We start from the raw sequence: 15,715 nt of genomic DNA, 5'->3' as shown, positions 1-15,715 counted from the left end.
AAAGTAGACAGGTTAAAGCTTATTCTACTCACTTTCTTTTGCCTGAAGGATTTTCAACATCTCATCGATATAAACATCATGCCAAAGAACTATTATGGTTCTTATTACAAAGACGTTCTCAGTATTTGCCGAATATTTGAACTGTTCATTATGATTCACTCATTTTAGCTTTAAATAACTATTAAACTTTTGCAATGCAAAACGATACTGTCGTTTGAGTTACTCTTCTAAGTTTGTGAAATGTTTTGTTAAATATATGTTATTTCCAGAAACGTAAGAGTCTGTAGAGATGGACATCAAAAACCTATCAATCAAGACCTATCCTGCACAGTACGTGACTTAATTAGAAATCGGGCTTTATTAATAAGCATGTGTAGACGTTTTATGCTAGGCCAATGACAGAACTCTAAAGAACCAACAGGTGTGTGTCTCATCATAATGATAAAAGTGGCCTAACTATAAAAAAGATAGCCCTTGCAGTTAATGTTAGCAGAAACAAGAACACCATTTGAGTCTGGTGTTATATCCATTCTCGTTAGTGCCGATAAATTTGTCTGTCTTAACAATGTTTCATTGTTGTTGTTAATAATGTTTCATTGTTGTTTCTTGATTTATGGAAAACATTACATTTGACGTCGTGTCAATTTTGTAGCAAGATTCCGATGACGTAGATGTAAGGAATTAATTACACGGTGGAACCAAGACCAACAGAAATATGCTGCAAACTGGGAGAAATGAATTCGTCTCCATAATTTTGAACTGGAAGGTAGCTCGTAGCTACTCTAACATCTGTAAAACTTGTAAGACTAAAAAAGAATGGACATTTTTAAGTCATCATCCTTTCGATTGATGCTGGCAACCATCTGTTCCTAACACGTGGAGATCTTGCCATCTCTCAATTTTAACTTTAGGTCTTTTTCAAATTATTACAGCAAACTGAGGGGGGAAAGGAATTGGGAATACTGGAATGGGAATTACGTTTCGACACTTTCCTTATAATCAATGGCATATATATACACTATATGGCTATATATACAGGGTGTTACAAAAAGGTATAGTCAAACTTTCAGGAAACATTCCTCACACACAAAGAAAGAAAATATGTTATGTGGACATGCGTCCGGAAACGCTTACTTTCCATGTTAGAGCTCATTTTATTACTTCTCTTCAAATCACATTAGTCATGGAATGGAAACATACAGCAACAGAACGTACCAGCGTGACTTCAAACACTTTGTTACAGGAAATGTTCAAAATGCATCCAGCCTCTGTCGCATGGAATCCCTGATGCGCTGATGCAGCCCTGGAGAATGGCGTATTGTATCACAGCCGTCCACAATACGAACACGAAGAGTCTCTACATTTGATACCGGGGTTGCGTAGACAAGAGCTTTTAAATGCCCCCATAAATGAAAGTCAAGAGGGTTGAGGTCAGGAGAGCGTGGAGGCCATGGAATTGGTCCGCCTCTACCAATCCATCGGTCACCGAATCTGTTCTGTTGTTGAGAAGCGTAAGAACACTTCGACTGAAATTTTCAGGAGCTCCATCGTGCATGAACCACATGTCGTGTCGTACTTTTAAAGGCACATGTTCTAGCAGCACAGGTAGAGTATCCCGTATGAAATCATGATAACGTGCTCCATTGAGCGTAGGTGGACGAAACTAAAATGAGCTCTAACATGGAAATTAAGCGTTTCCGGACACATGTCCACATAACGTCTTTTCTTTATTTGTGTGTGAGGAATGTTTCCTGAAAGTTTGGCCGTACCTTTTTGTAACACCCTGTATATATATATATATATATATATATATATATATATATATATATATATATATATATATATATATGTGTGTGTGTGTGTGTGTGTGTGTGTGTGCTCTAGCAAGATGAACTTTACTACTTTACTATTATATGGGATCTTATTTTATTTACTGTTTTTCATCAGTCTTCTCTCAGGTTTGTTGTGACCCGCCACGATGTCCGCTTATGTCTCTTCATCTCAGAACTGCAGCTACATTCAGCGTCCTCAGTGGTCATATAGTTGATAAGTATTTTAGAATAAAACATTCCTTCCTACAGCTGCAATCACTGGACAAGATTTACCGTTCTCTGCCTGCGGATCACATTCATTTGCGGGTCACTGTGAAATAGCGAGGTTTTTGCACATTCTCGTCTGTTCTGTTGATTTCAAGCACGTGTTAAGAAATACAAGACGCATGGAGGTCAATGGAGAGGGAAATAACAGATAATTAGAAATGGAAGGGAAAATTAAGTAAAAAAGTAAAGGCTAGAATTTTTTTGAATTTTTTGTTTATTTGCAGTAACGCACGCGCTGCGAAGACCGCGGCCGGAGAGAGACCATGGATCGACAGTCCACCTGAAACACAAAATACCAAAGAATATGTCTGTAGTTCGGAGAACTATACTGTTCTCTTACATTGCACGTAACACCTGTGAGTCGGTTCTATAACCAAGTGCGACTTAATTCCTCTCCAGTACAAGACAATGTTGCATACAAAATGCAGTAAATGCAACTAGAAGAGAATACGTTCGGATGAGAAAATACTGAAGGCTATTTAGTGACCTCTGAAAGAGACAGAGAATGGAGAATGCTGAAATATGTCGATATTTTGTCAGATGTTTGACATTCTTACTGTCAACTGGAACTGAAACTCTAATGGGAATCAACAAGTGTGACAGTCTGAAAATATGAAGAATATCGAATTTTGCGGCAAAGTAGAACCACTGTTTGTATTTGTCATGCAGTGATTTTTGTAGACCATTTCCCTTATGGTCACAATGAGTTTAAGTCTTACATCTAGGTGTGGTATTAAAAACAACCAGTCTCTTAACAACTGGTTTGTGTTAAGGGAATAAAGTTACCAGTTTTGTTACTATTTTAAATGTGTAAGTTGGTTTTCAGAACTTTTCCTAGTTACATATTTTGGATACTGTTTTACGGAACATGTCTTGTGATAGCACTTTACCTTATTCTATAATCCTATTCTTGTTATATCATCTCGTTTCTTGTGGCAGCTAGCGTTTTTTCCCTGGAATGGATTCGTTTCTGAGATATCAACAAGTGCTAAGTGTGGCTCTGTATGGTGTGGTGCTGCCTAACCGACATATAGCTCCCCCCCCCCCCCCCCCCCCCCCATTTTGACTCTGTACCCTCCACATCTTAATTCAGGGCAACATCAGCAGACTCCCTCTCCCAAATTTTGGAATCCATCGTGAAATACATTATTCCCACTCGACTTGAATCAGTCCTCTTGACCAGATGATTTTTATTACACAATAATAAACATTTTTTCTCTTCACCTCTTCGCTGTTTATTAATATTATATTCCATGTACAGCACCTGCATGCTATTTCTACGAAACATCGCACTTTCTAAATAGATTCAGTGCATACAAATCCCCCCACCCAAAACGTTGTCGTATGTTGTATCCAATCACACAAGCAGACCTCCAATAAAGCGTCATTTAACATAATCTTTCCTAATATTCGCTTGCGAAATTTTACTCATTCATTTACAGACCAGAGTTTCCGACCTGAAAACTCATTTGCCCTTCTCCATCAATTTATTTTTCAGAATTGTTGTGTCACCAACACGTAATCACCATGCACGTAAAATTTCTCTATAGAGTCCTCTGGTGCCATTTCTCTGTTGTATCTAGAGATACATCCAATTTTTATTTACGATGTACGGCTGGAATCGACCTAATGAAGGAACGTCTTACACGATGTTCAGTGTGAAAGGGAAACGGATAACTATTTCAAACAAAATGTTGTCTAAAATGTATTTTTATGTGCCCACTAAATCGAGAAGCCTCAAATTCGTCTGGTAGGACACTCCGTCCAATGATATTTACTCACGGTGACAGGAAAACACAAAAAAAGTCCACTGTAGCGTCACAAATCGGCTTCAATGTGGAACCACGTTGTTATCACGGCTCCATCATAAAGGCCTATAGCATGTCATGCCCCAAGACCAGTTCTTATTTGATACGGACGCATATTTACAAAATATAAAATACTTGTGCTACGTAACGGTTAGTTATTTCTGCTGTGAAACACACCTACGTTGTCGAAGCCACTATCAAGAAAGGATGAGTTCAGTTTGATACCATAGTACACTCTGCTATCCATCAAACCTAGCCGGCGGCGGTGGCCGTGCGGTTCTGGCGCTGCAGTCCGAAACCGCGAGGCTGCTACGGTCGCAGGTTCGAATCCTGCCTCGGGCATGGGTGTGTGTGATGTCCTTAGGTTAGTTAGGTTTAAGTAGTTCTAAGTTCTAGGGGACTTATGACCTAAAATGTTGAGTCCCATAGTGCTCAGAGCCATTTGTACCATTTGAACCATTAAACCTATTTTTTGTGTGTATTGACTATCAATCAGCGTAATTAATGTCTTTTCTAACCAAATTTAAGAGAGAGAATAGTGGAAATCATACTTTTTTTCGGATGTTTTCGCTTCGCTCAAACAAGATTCCGTTCGAATTTTACCAGCCAAATGAAGAGTGGGAAATGGACAAACGGAGTATCAAATTAACCAGTGCGAGGTCTTGACTTGAAAACATTTTTAATTGCTTGAAAGTAATCAGTGTAACTAAGAAAAAGCTAACTTCTAATACGTCGGAAAATTGAAATACTTGACGAACAGCTACGTAAATGGCTCTAAGCACTATGGGACTTAACTGCTGTGGTCATCAGTCCCCTTTAACTTAGAACTACTTAAACCTAACTAACCTAAGAACATCACACACATCCATGCCCGAGGGACGATTCGAACCTGCGACCGTAGCAGCAGCGCGGTTGCGGACTGAAGCGCCTAGAACCGCTCGGTCACACCGCCCGGCGCTACGTAAATGAGGAGACAAAAAGTTCATATCTTCAAGGTGTAGTATTTTAAGTAACAAAAGTTGCATCAGTGTATCAGTGTGATATTTGATTTCTAAAACGGTTTCCTTCGAATCAGGTACTAAATTTGGGACATTTCGAGAACAGCAGATACTAGGAAGACAAATCTACATCTACATCTACATCGATACTCCGCAAGCCACCCAACGGTGTGTGGCGGAGGGCACTTTACGTGCCACTGTCATTACCTCCCTTTCCTGTTCCAGTCGCGTATGGTTCGCGGGAAGAACGACTGTCTGAAAGCCTCCGTGCGCGCTCTAATCTCTCTAATTTTACATTCGTGATCTCCTCGGGAAGTATAAGTAGGGGGAAGCAATATATTCGATACCTCATCCAGAAACGCACCCTCTCGAAACCTGGCGAGCAAGCTACACCGCGATGCAGAGCGCCTCTCTTGCAGAGTCTGCCACTTGAGTTTATTAAACATCTCCGTAACGCTATCACGGTTACCAAATAACCCAGTGACGAAACGCGCCGCTCTTCTTTGGATCTTCTCTATCTCCTCCGTCAACCCGACCTGGTACGGATCCCACACTGATGAGCAATACTCAAGTATGGGTCGAACGAGTGTTTTGTAAGCCACCTCCTTTGTTGATGGACTACATTTTCTAAGCACTCTCCCAATGAATCTCAACCTGGTACCCGCCTTACCAACAATTAGTTTTATATGATCATTCCACTTCAAATCGTTCCGTACGCATACTCCAAGATATTTTACAGAAGTAACTGCTACCAGTGTTTGTTCCGCTATCATATAATCATACAATAAGGGATCCTTCTTTCTATGTATTCGCAATACATTACATTTGTCTATGTTAAGGGTCAGTTGCCACTCCCTGCACCAAGTGCCTATCCGCTGCAGATCTTCCTGTATTTCGCTACAATTTTCTAATGCAGCAACTTCTCTGTATACTACAGCATCATCCGCGAAAAGCCGCATGGAACCTCCGACACTATCCACTAAGTCATTTATATATATTGTGAAAAGCAATGGTCCCATAACACTCCCCTGTGGCACGCCAGAGGTTACTTTAACGTCTGTAGACGTCTCTCCATTGATAACAACATGCTGTGTTCTGTTTGCTAAAAACTCTTCAATCCAGCCACACAGCTGGTCTGATATTCCGTAGGCTCTTACTTTGTTTATCAGGCGACAGTGCGGAACTGTATCGAACGCCTTCCGGAAGTCAAGAAAAATAGCATCTACATGGGAGCCTGTATCTAATATTTTCTGGGTCTCATGAACAAATAAGGCGAGTTGGGTCTCACACGATCGCTGTTTCCGGAATCCATGTTGATTCCTGCATAGTAGATTCTGGGTTTCCAGAAATGACATGATACGCGAGCAAAAAACATGTTCTAAAATTCTACAAGAGATCGACGTAAGAGATATAGGTCTATAGTTTTGCGCATCTGCTCGACGACCCTTCTTGAAGACTGGGACTATCTGTACTCTTTTCCAATCATTTGGAACCCTCCGTTCCTCTAGAGACTTGCGGTACACGGCTGTTAGAAGGGGGGCAAGTTCTTTCGCGTACTCTGTGTAGAATCGAATTGGTATCCCGTCAGGTCCAGTGGACTTTCCTCTATTGAGTGATTCCAGTTGCTTTTCTATTCCTTGGACACTTATTTCGATGTCAGCCATTTTTTCGTTTGTGCGAGGATTTAGAGAAGGAACTGCAGTGCGGTCTTCCTCTGTGAAACAGCTTTGGAAAAAGGTGTTTAGTATTTCAGCTTTACGCGTGTCATCCTCTGTTTCAATGCCATCATCATCCCGTAGTGTCTGGATATGCTGTTTCGAGCCACTTACTGATTTAACGTAAGACCAGAACTTCCTAGGATTTTCTGTCAAGTCGGTACATAGAATTTTACTTTCGAATTCAATGAACGCTTCACGCATAGCCCTCCTTACGCTAACTTTGACATCGTGTAGCTTCTGTTTGTCTGAGAGGTTTTGGCTGCGTTTAAACTTGGAGTGGAGCTCTCTTTGCTTTCGCAGTAGTTTCCTAACTTTGTTGTTGTACCACGGTGGGTTTTTCCCGTCCCTCACAGTTTTACTCGGCACGTACCTGTCTAAAACGCATTTTACGATTGCCTTGAACTTTTTCCATAAACACTCAACATTGTCAGTGTCGGAACAGAAATTTTCGTTTTGATCTGTTAGGTAGTCTGAAATCTGCCTTCTATTACTCTTGCTAAACAGATAAACCTTCCTCCCTTTTTTTATATTCCTATTAACTTCCATATTCAGGGATGCTGCAACGGCCTTATGATCACTGATTCCCTGTTCTGTACATACAGAGTCGAAAAGTTCGGGTCTGTTTGTTATCAGTAGGTCCAATATGTTATCTCCACGAGTCGGTTCTCTGTTTAATTGCTCGAGGTAATTTTCGGATAGTGCACTCAGTATAATGTCACTCGATGCTCTGTCCCTACCACCCGTCCTAAACATCTGAGTGTCCCAGTCGATATCTGGTAAATTGAAATCTCCACCTAAGACTATAACATGCTGAGAAAATTTATGTGAAATGTATTCCAAATTTTCTCTCAGTTGTTCTGCCACTAATGCTGCTGAGTCGGGAGGTCGGTAAAAGGAGCCAATTATTAACCTAGTTCGGTTGTTTAGTGTAACCTCCACCCATAATAATTCACAGGAACTATCCACTTCTACTTCACTACAGGATATACTACTACTAACAGCGATGAACACTCCACCACCGGTTGCATGCAATCTATCCTTTCTAAACACCGTCTGTACCTTTGTAAAAATTTCGGCAGAATTTATCTCTGGCTTAAGCCAGCTTTCCGTACCTATAACGATTTCAGCTTCGGTGCTTTCTATCAGCGCTTGAAGTTCCGGTACTTTACCAACGCAGCTTCGACAGTTGACAATTACAATACCGATTGCTGCTTGGTCCCCGCATGTCCTGACTTTGCCCCGCACCCGTTGAGGCTGTTGCCCTTTCTGTACTTGCCCAAGGCCATCTAACCTAAAAAACCGCCCAGCCCACGCCACACAACCCCTGCTACCCGTGTAGCCGCTTGTTGCGTGTAGTGGACTCCTGACCTATCCAGCGGAACCCGAAACCCCACCACCCTATGGCGCAAGTCGAGGAATCTGCAGCCCACACGGTCGCAGAACCGTCTCAGCCTCTGATTCAGACCCTCCACTCGGCTCTGTACCAAAGGTCCGCAGTCAGTCCTGTCGACGATGCTGCAGATGGTGAGCTCTGCTTTCATCCCGCTAGCGAGACTGGCAGTCTTCACCAAATCAGATACCCGCCGGAAGCCAGAGAGGATTTCCTCCGATCCATAGCGACACACATCATTGGTGCCGACATGAGCGACCACCTGCAGATGGGTGCACCCTGTACCCTTCATGGCATCCGGAAGGACCCTTTCCACATCTGGAATGACTCCCCCCGGTATGCACAAGGAGTGCACATTGGTTTTCTTCCCCTCTCTTGCTGCCATTTCCCTAAGGGGCCCCATTACGCGCCTGACGTTGGAGCTCCCAACTACCAGTAAGCCCACCCTCTGCGACTGCCCGGATCTTGCAGACTGAGGGGCAACCTCTGGAACAGGACACGTAGCCATGTCAGGCCGAAGATCAGTATCAGCCTGAGACAGAGCCTGAAACCGGTTCGTCAGACAAACTGGAGAGGCTTTCCGTTCAGCCCTCCGGAATGTCTTTCGCCCCCTGCCACACCTTGAAACGACCTCCCACTCTACCACAGGTGAGGGATCAGCCTCAATGCGGGCAGTATCCCGGGCAACCACAGTCGTAGTCCGATCAGGGGATGCGTGGGACGAGCTGGCCGTCCCCGACAAACCCCCATCCCGACCCCCACAGTGATGCCCATTGGCAACAGCCTCAAGCTGTGTGACCGAAGCCAACACTGCCTGAAGCTGGGAGCGAAGGGATGCCAACTCAGCCTGCATCCGAACACAGCAGTTGCAGTCCCTATCCATGCTAAAAACTGTTTTGCTAAGAACGTCTGAACTAATCTACAGAGAGCGCAAACAAATCGACAAAATTTAAACGGTTATTAAAATACAAGATTGCCTAGTAAATGCAGTAATGCTGCTACTTGCGCACTGCTGACACTGCTCGGCGGAGGAAGGAGACTAAGCGAAATTACACTATTCAGGTACTAAAACACGATGCTACACTCTCAAATACTATAATACGCCCGAAATTTATGAATTAAACAATGCAAGAACCAAAAACACGCAAAGAAATTAAGAATTAAACTATGTAACAAATGAGTGAGCTAGGAGTATACGACTTGCTGCTCAGCTGCTTATCCAACGGCGGCAGGGAGCACACTGATGTCAAACAGTTTATCTTTTCAAGGCCTGTCTATTTTGGGCATAGAAAGTTGTATTGGTGTGTTACTTAACTGCCAAAATTTGCTTCCTGATAATCAAGTACTAAATCCAGGCCGTTTAGATAACAAAAGACGCTAGGAAAGCAAATAAGGTGTCAATAAGAAAACGCTTTGCAAACAAATCTTGGAAAAAAGGAATGCTTGGAAAAGCGGTCAAATTTTCTGTGACATGGTTTGCCTAGAAGTAATAAATAAAACGTTCGAAGTGCTTTTGAATAATGACCGAAATCCTGTACAGCAAACGAGGTGTGTCAAATGTTTCTCTATTCTATTTTCTTTCTTACTTTTAGACTAATCATTTCACAAACATTTGACCGATTTTTTAATTTCTTAATTTTCTAATATTCTACTTGTGCTTGTTAGTTACTTACATGATTCATATATCTCTGAACGATGTTAATCAGTTCACAGGATACGCATACATGATTAGTTTCAGTAGCTGGCTACATACTAGCAGTTTTCAAGTTTCTAAATGGCATACTGCACTAATTCAACGTTAATCAACATATTTTAGACATACTAATGTATCTACAATAAAACTGGTTTTCTTAGAGGCAATCAGTTTTTAAATAAAAATTCGTCCACGGAATAGAAGGAGTTGTCCAGAAGAAATAATTTTATGATTAAATTTGCGTTACTACGTATCAGAAACTTGATATATATGGCAAGTAACTTCTGCTGTTGTAGTTGGTAATATCGCAATTCTTCTCAAATTGAGATGGATTTCTCACGTCGAATTTCATCAAGTGAAAGTGCAGTTAAATGCCAAATTCCCTGAATGGCAAATTTCCTTAAAATAAACTGTTTTTATAAAGGAATGTATTGTTAGTATTAACTTTTGTTTGAGAATAGATCTACTGCGAGGCTATTGCGAGCATTTACTATTGCCTGAATAAATATTTACGAGGGCTGTCCAGAAAATAAGTTACGATCGGTCGCGAAATGGAAACGACTATGAAAATCCGATAAAGCTTTGCAAAGATGTGTTGGGCAGTGTCTCAGTGTGACTCTAGGTAGAATTATGTCGCTCTTTTCATTCCTGAGCTCTTAGTGAGCGCGGAAAGATGTTATAGAAAATAGTGTCTCCCGCCAAGTACGAGGGCCTGGTGAGAATTTTCCCCTGAAGCTATGCAACCAACATTACGTAACTGTCGTGCGGTTTCTTCTTCTAGACAATTCTCAGCCTCATTCTGCAGGGGCAATGAAGATGTTCCTGCACCGTTTCAATTGGAAATGTTTGGTTACCCACAATACAGCCCGTAATTGTCTCCCACTGAGTTTCATCTCTGCTCAAACGAACCGCTGGCGATGAAGACAACATTTTGACACAGACAACGAGCTTTAGGCCAGCGTAGAGAATTGGCGGAAAGCACTGGCGGCTGCCTTCTATGATGAGGGTATTGGAAAGTTGGTACAACGCTACGACGAATGTCTGAGTCAGAACGGCGACTACGCAGAGAAGTAGCTGAAAGGTGTAGCTAACTGTTACAAATGAAACATTTCTGATTTTCACTGTGATTTTCATTTCGCGATCAATCGTAACTAACTTTCTGGACAGCCCTCGTATAATGCATGTCCCATTGTTATAATTACTTCCTCCTTTACTGCATATACTGCCTGTGTAACAGAAAATTTACCGAAAGTATTATCGCACATAAGACCAGTGAAAGAAAATGAGCAAAGGCACTTAACTTAATTAGCTCCATATTCTCAAAGTTAACAACTATTCTTAGAGCAAAAAAGCTTAGAACAAAGTTTCTTACCTTTTTAAGTCTAATCAATATTTATCGCCAAAAATTCAATTATTTGCCTTGTTTATTACTTTCTGCTCCTGTACCACCTGTATTCATTGTAATGTACAACATGCTCAGAAATTATTGAACGTTTTAATATGGCTCTACATCTTCATCTACGTTGAACAAAACTACGCGAACTTGGCATCATGTTATCTTCTTCCAAACAGTTTCGCAGTCGGGTTCTGTGCTAACCTCATCAAATACTACCGTGTTGTTAAAATACAGTTACAAATACACCCACATCTTCGACGTCCACCTTACGCTTCCGATATAACTGCAATTGTAATTTAAAATTTCATTGCTATTAACAGCTGCTGATAGGAGGTTTCCATTACTAGCGTTTATAAGGACCTTACCAAGGAGGCTCTTCAGTTAACTAATACTCTATTAACGTTCTTTTTCTTCTATCTGCCAATACGAATACTATTCTTTGTAATGAATAGAGTTCATATTTTTCCTCTCGGAAATCGGAGCATATTATCAGGTCTCTGGAGGGTTTTCTCTATCTTAAAAGGCCCGTTCCTTCCAAAACACTTACTCTGTTACCCTAGTAGCTGCTTCCTACACGTATTGTACGCATGACCTATTAAAAGGGGTAATACGTTTCTCTACCACATAGCAGAGGTCGAGAACTCCTCACCGCAGATCGCCACTGAGTTGCCTGAATCTGTTATTTGAGCGCCTGATTCGGCTCCAAAACAGAGGACTGCAGTTGGATCTGGGAACGATGCTGAGATATGCTAGCTCTACTTCCATCGCAGGTGCAAGGCTAGCTAAGTTGACCAATGCAGTTCGCCATCTACAGGTACAGAGGATAGCCTCTAAACTCAAGCGGTAGGCATCATCCCTACCAACATTTGCTACTACCTGCAGCCAGCTGCACCAGTTACGCTCAATAGCTGTTGACAGTAGCCTTGGACGAGATCCCCTGGAAGGCAAACAGAATGGACACTGACCTTCCTCCCGAACTGCCACCTATTTCCCAATGAGGCTCCTTTTCCCGCATAACGTTGGAGTTCTCAGTGACCATGACACCCAACCTCTTCTCTTGTCCAGGCCTTCACAACGATCAGCCCCAGTCACAACAGACGAGGCGTCCAGAGGGTGAGATGTAGTTTCAGCAGTGGACAAGACCTCAGACCTATTTTTAAGGTGTAAGGGACAGCCGTGTGGCCACTGTCCACTTTCGTCTTCTGGCCATTGATTCATGACCCCACCACTGTCCGCCATCCACACTCAGGTGAACGCATATTGGCCATGTCGACCATATCGGAAGGCACTGCGTTATCAGCAGACGATATAAGCACGAGAAGTACCAAAAGTTTCGTCTCGGGTGTCTCGAAGCCACCCCAGATCATCACAGCTATCTCAAGCCCGTCAAACATGTCCAGCACAGTTTCCAACAGTTCCTGGACAATAGCCAGTTTCAGTTGCATCCGTCCACAAGACTCACAGACCCCCTCCATCTTTAATCTACGTTCTTATTTACAGAGAGTACATAATGTATTTCCTCTCGAGCTTAAAAAAGAAACTCGTAGAATCGCAAATACTCTGCATCGTTGATTATGGTGATCCTATCCACCAAGGACTTTCATATGAGATCTGACTTCGGCAAGGACTTGTGTATGATACATTTGTGATGCACGCTATTTCGACTAATTACCTCTGCCTATCAACGGTCATCATGGCTATGTACTGATAAGAGTAGAAATTATCGTACCCAGCGTTTGCTTCATTGAATTCTCAATCATTGCACTACTTTCTATTTATCTTCAACCTTTACAGTACTAGCTGAACAACACAGCCGAAATATTTGTTCCCAACAAAGTAAAATCCCCTCTGTACCACTACACACATTGCCTTGTTATCTAAATCATTTTCTGTATAAGGAACCCGACATTGGAACAATCTTCCTCAAAATATTAGAGACATTAAAATTGATTCAGACTTCAAAATTCAGTTAATGACCCACCTTCTACTACAGTAGCTATCTCTTCTTGCAGCTCACTCTCGTCAAACCTCCGTCCCCCACCACTTTTCTCTCCACTCGTCTACAGAGTTCTCTATTGAAATTCTCCCCTTTTCTATCAAAAACTGTCACGTTCACTTCAGTGTTCTCCTCTTCCACCATCTCTTACACTTCTAGTAACAAACAAGGCTCCAAAAGTGCTAAACTAATAATATAATTCTTAATGCCTCCATTATTTCATCGTTATTATTATTTCTATTAACAAGGCAAATTATTATTACTGTGATTGTTCTGTAGTATTTTTTGTATGTGTTGTTCCTGGTCAGATGCAAGACAGTGTCTTGAGGACCTAATGTGTTCAGGCTAAATAAACAATAAATAAATAAATATAATCCTAAACCAAGCAGGCGCCTGATGCAGTCTGATATCACTATGCTACAACGTCAGCGCACTCAATACAGAAAAGTTACTAAACACTAGTCATCACAGTTAAACACAAATGCACTCTTCACTACTTCGCAGAAGCATGTGACAACGAAGGATAAACTAAATGCTGTATAAAAACAGATACTTCTGAGGCAACTGAGGGCTGCACTCGATTCGACGCCTCGATCTCTACTCGTGCAAATGTGAATGAACTGTGTGTTTCCAAAATTTGAAGCAAGGCTAAGGTAAATTTGGAAAAGGTATAATGCTTCAAGGAGAAGAATTGAAAACTTTGACGTTTAATGTGGTGTCACCGCCAGACACCACACTTGCTAGGTGGTAGTTTTAAATCGGCCGTGGTCCATTAGTACATGTCGGACCCGCGTGTCGCCACTGTGTGATCGCAGACCGAGCGCCACCACAAGGCAGGTCTCGAGATACGGGATAGCACTCGCCCCAGTTGTACGGACGACGTAGCTAGCGACTACACTGACGAAGCCTCGCTCCTTTGCCGAGCAGATAGAATAGCCTTCAGCTAAGTCCATCGCTACGACCTAGCAAGGCGCCATTAGTAACATTGCATGTACCTAAAGAGTCTCACTTGTATCGCCACAATCTCCAGATGTACCAACAGGATGGATTAAAGTTAAGTATTCCAGAAGCTACGTACTTTTCTTTATAGCATTCATTACGTATCCTGTTTCAGACCTCACGCCCATCTGCGTGAGCGTAGCGCGTGCCTTTCGGCTTCCTCTCATTGTGTCTAGGCTGTCTTGTCTAGACACAACATTTAATATATGGTATCGTAATTATCTGAGGCAGAAAGGACTTGGAAGATGTTGAGTGGAATGGATAATGTACTGAAAAGAGATTATAAGATGAGCATCATCAAAAGTACAATAACACTAATGGAATGTAGACAAATTAAATGAAGCAATGCTGAGGGAATTAGATTAGGAGGTGAGACACTAAAAGTGATGATGGCTGAAATAACGAGGATATAGCATGCAGATTGACTGCATCACAAAAGACATTTCTGGAAAACAAGAATTTCTTAACATTGGACATACAACGAGGTGACAAAAATCATGGGACAGCGGCATGCACTTGTACAGATGGCGGTAGTATCTCGCACAAGAGGTATGAAAGGGCAGTGCTGGAGCTATCATTTGTACTCAGGTGAGTCTTGTGGAAAGGTTTCCGAAATGATTATTGCCACACGACGGCAATTAGCAGACTTTGGAACGCGGAATGGTAGTTGCAGCTAGACGCACGGGAAATCCATTTTCGGAAATCGTCAGGGAGTTCAATGTTTCGTGGTTGACAGTGTCAAGTGTGTCTGGTAGAATACCACATTTTAGCCAGTGCCTCTCACCAGGGACAACGCAGTGGCCGACGTTCTTCCCTTTGTGACCGAGAGCAGCGGTGTTTGCGTAGAGTTGTTAGTCCTAACATACAGCGTGAAATAACCGCAGAAATCATAGTGGGACGCATGACGAACTCATCCGTTAGGACAATACGGCCAAATTTGGCGTTAATTTGCTATGGCAACAGACGACCGACGCGATTGCCTTTTCTAACGGCACGACATCGACTGCAGCGCCTCTCGTGGGCTTGAGACCATATCGGCGGGACCCTAGAGGACTGGAAAACCGTGGCCTGGTTATAACAGTCCCGATTTACGTTGGTAAGAGCTGATAGTATGGTTGGAGTGTGCACAAACCCCACGAAGCCATGGATCCAAGCTGACAACAATGGACTGGGTTCTCTGTCAGACTGAACCGATCATTGACTGGAAATTGTTATGTTCGGCTACATGGAGAATATCCGCGTTCATTCATGGACTTCCTGTTCCCATACAGCGATAGAACTTTTGTGGATGGCAATCCGTAATGTCACAGGGCCGCAGTAGGTTACGGCACACTTGTTCGCCCACTGCTTGAATACTGCTCACCGGTGTGGGATCCGTACCAGATAGGGTTGATAGAGAAGATCCAACGGAGAGCAGCGCGCTTCGTTACAGGATCATTTAGTAATCGCGAAAGCGTAACGGAGATGATAGATATACTCCAGTGGAAGACTCTGCAAGAGAGACGCTCAGTAGCTCGGTAGGGGCTTTTGTTGAAGTTTCGAAACATACCTTCACCGAGGAGTCAAGCAGCATACTGCTCCCTCCTGCGTATATCTCGCGAAGAGACTATGAGGATAA

At 42.5% G+C, this 15,715-nt stretch overlaps 1 protein-coding gene across 1 annotated transcript in view; it reads right to left on the bottom strand.

Annotated features, from left to right (window-relative positions):
* Positions 1 to 2,290: 2,290 nt before the first annotated feature.
* Positions 2,291 to 15,715, bottom strand: part of LOC124622223 (leucine-rich repeat-containing protein 38-like) — a 47,932-nt gene continuing 34,507 nt past the window's right edge. Inside the window, exon 4 of the mRNA XM_047147875.1 lies at positions 2,291 to 2,379. The gene's annotated coding sequence lies outside the window, so the exon portion shown is untranslated. The remainder of the gene's footprint in view (positions 2,380 to 15,715) is intronic.

This window comes from Schistocerca americana, chromosome 7 (assembly GCF_021461395.2).
Source record: "Schistocerca americana isolate TAMUIC-IGC-003095 chromosome 7, iqSchAmer2.1, whole genome shotgun sequence".
Taxonomy (NCBI): Eukaryota; Metazoa; Arthropoda; class Insecta; order Orthoptera; family Acrididae; genus Schistocerca; species Schistocerca americana.
The sequence above is the reverse complement of the archived record's forward strand: the minus strand, read 5'-3'. Positions and strand labels throughout refer to the sequence as shown.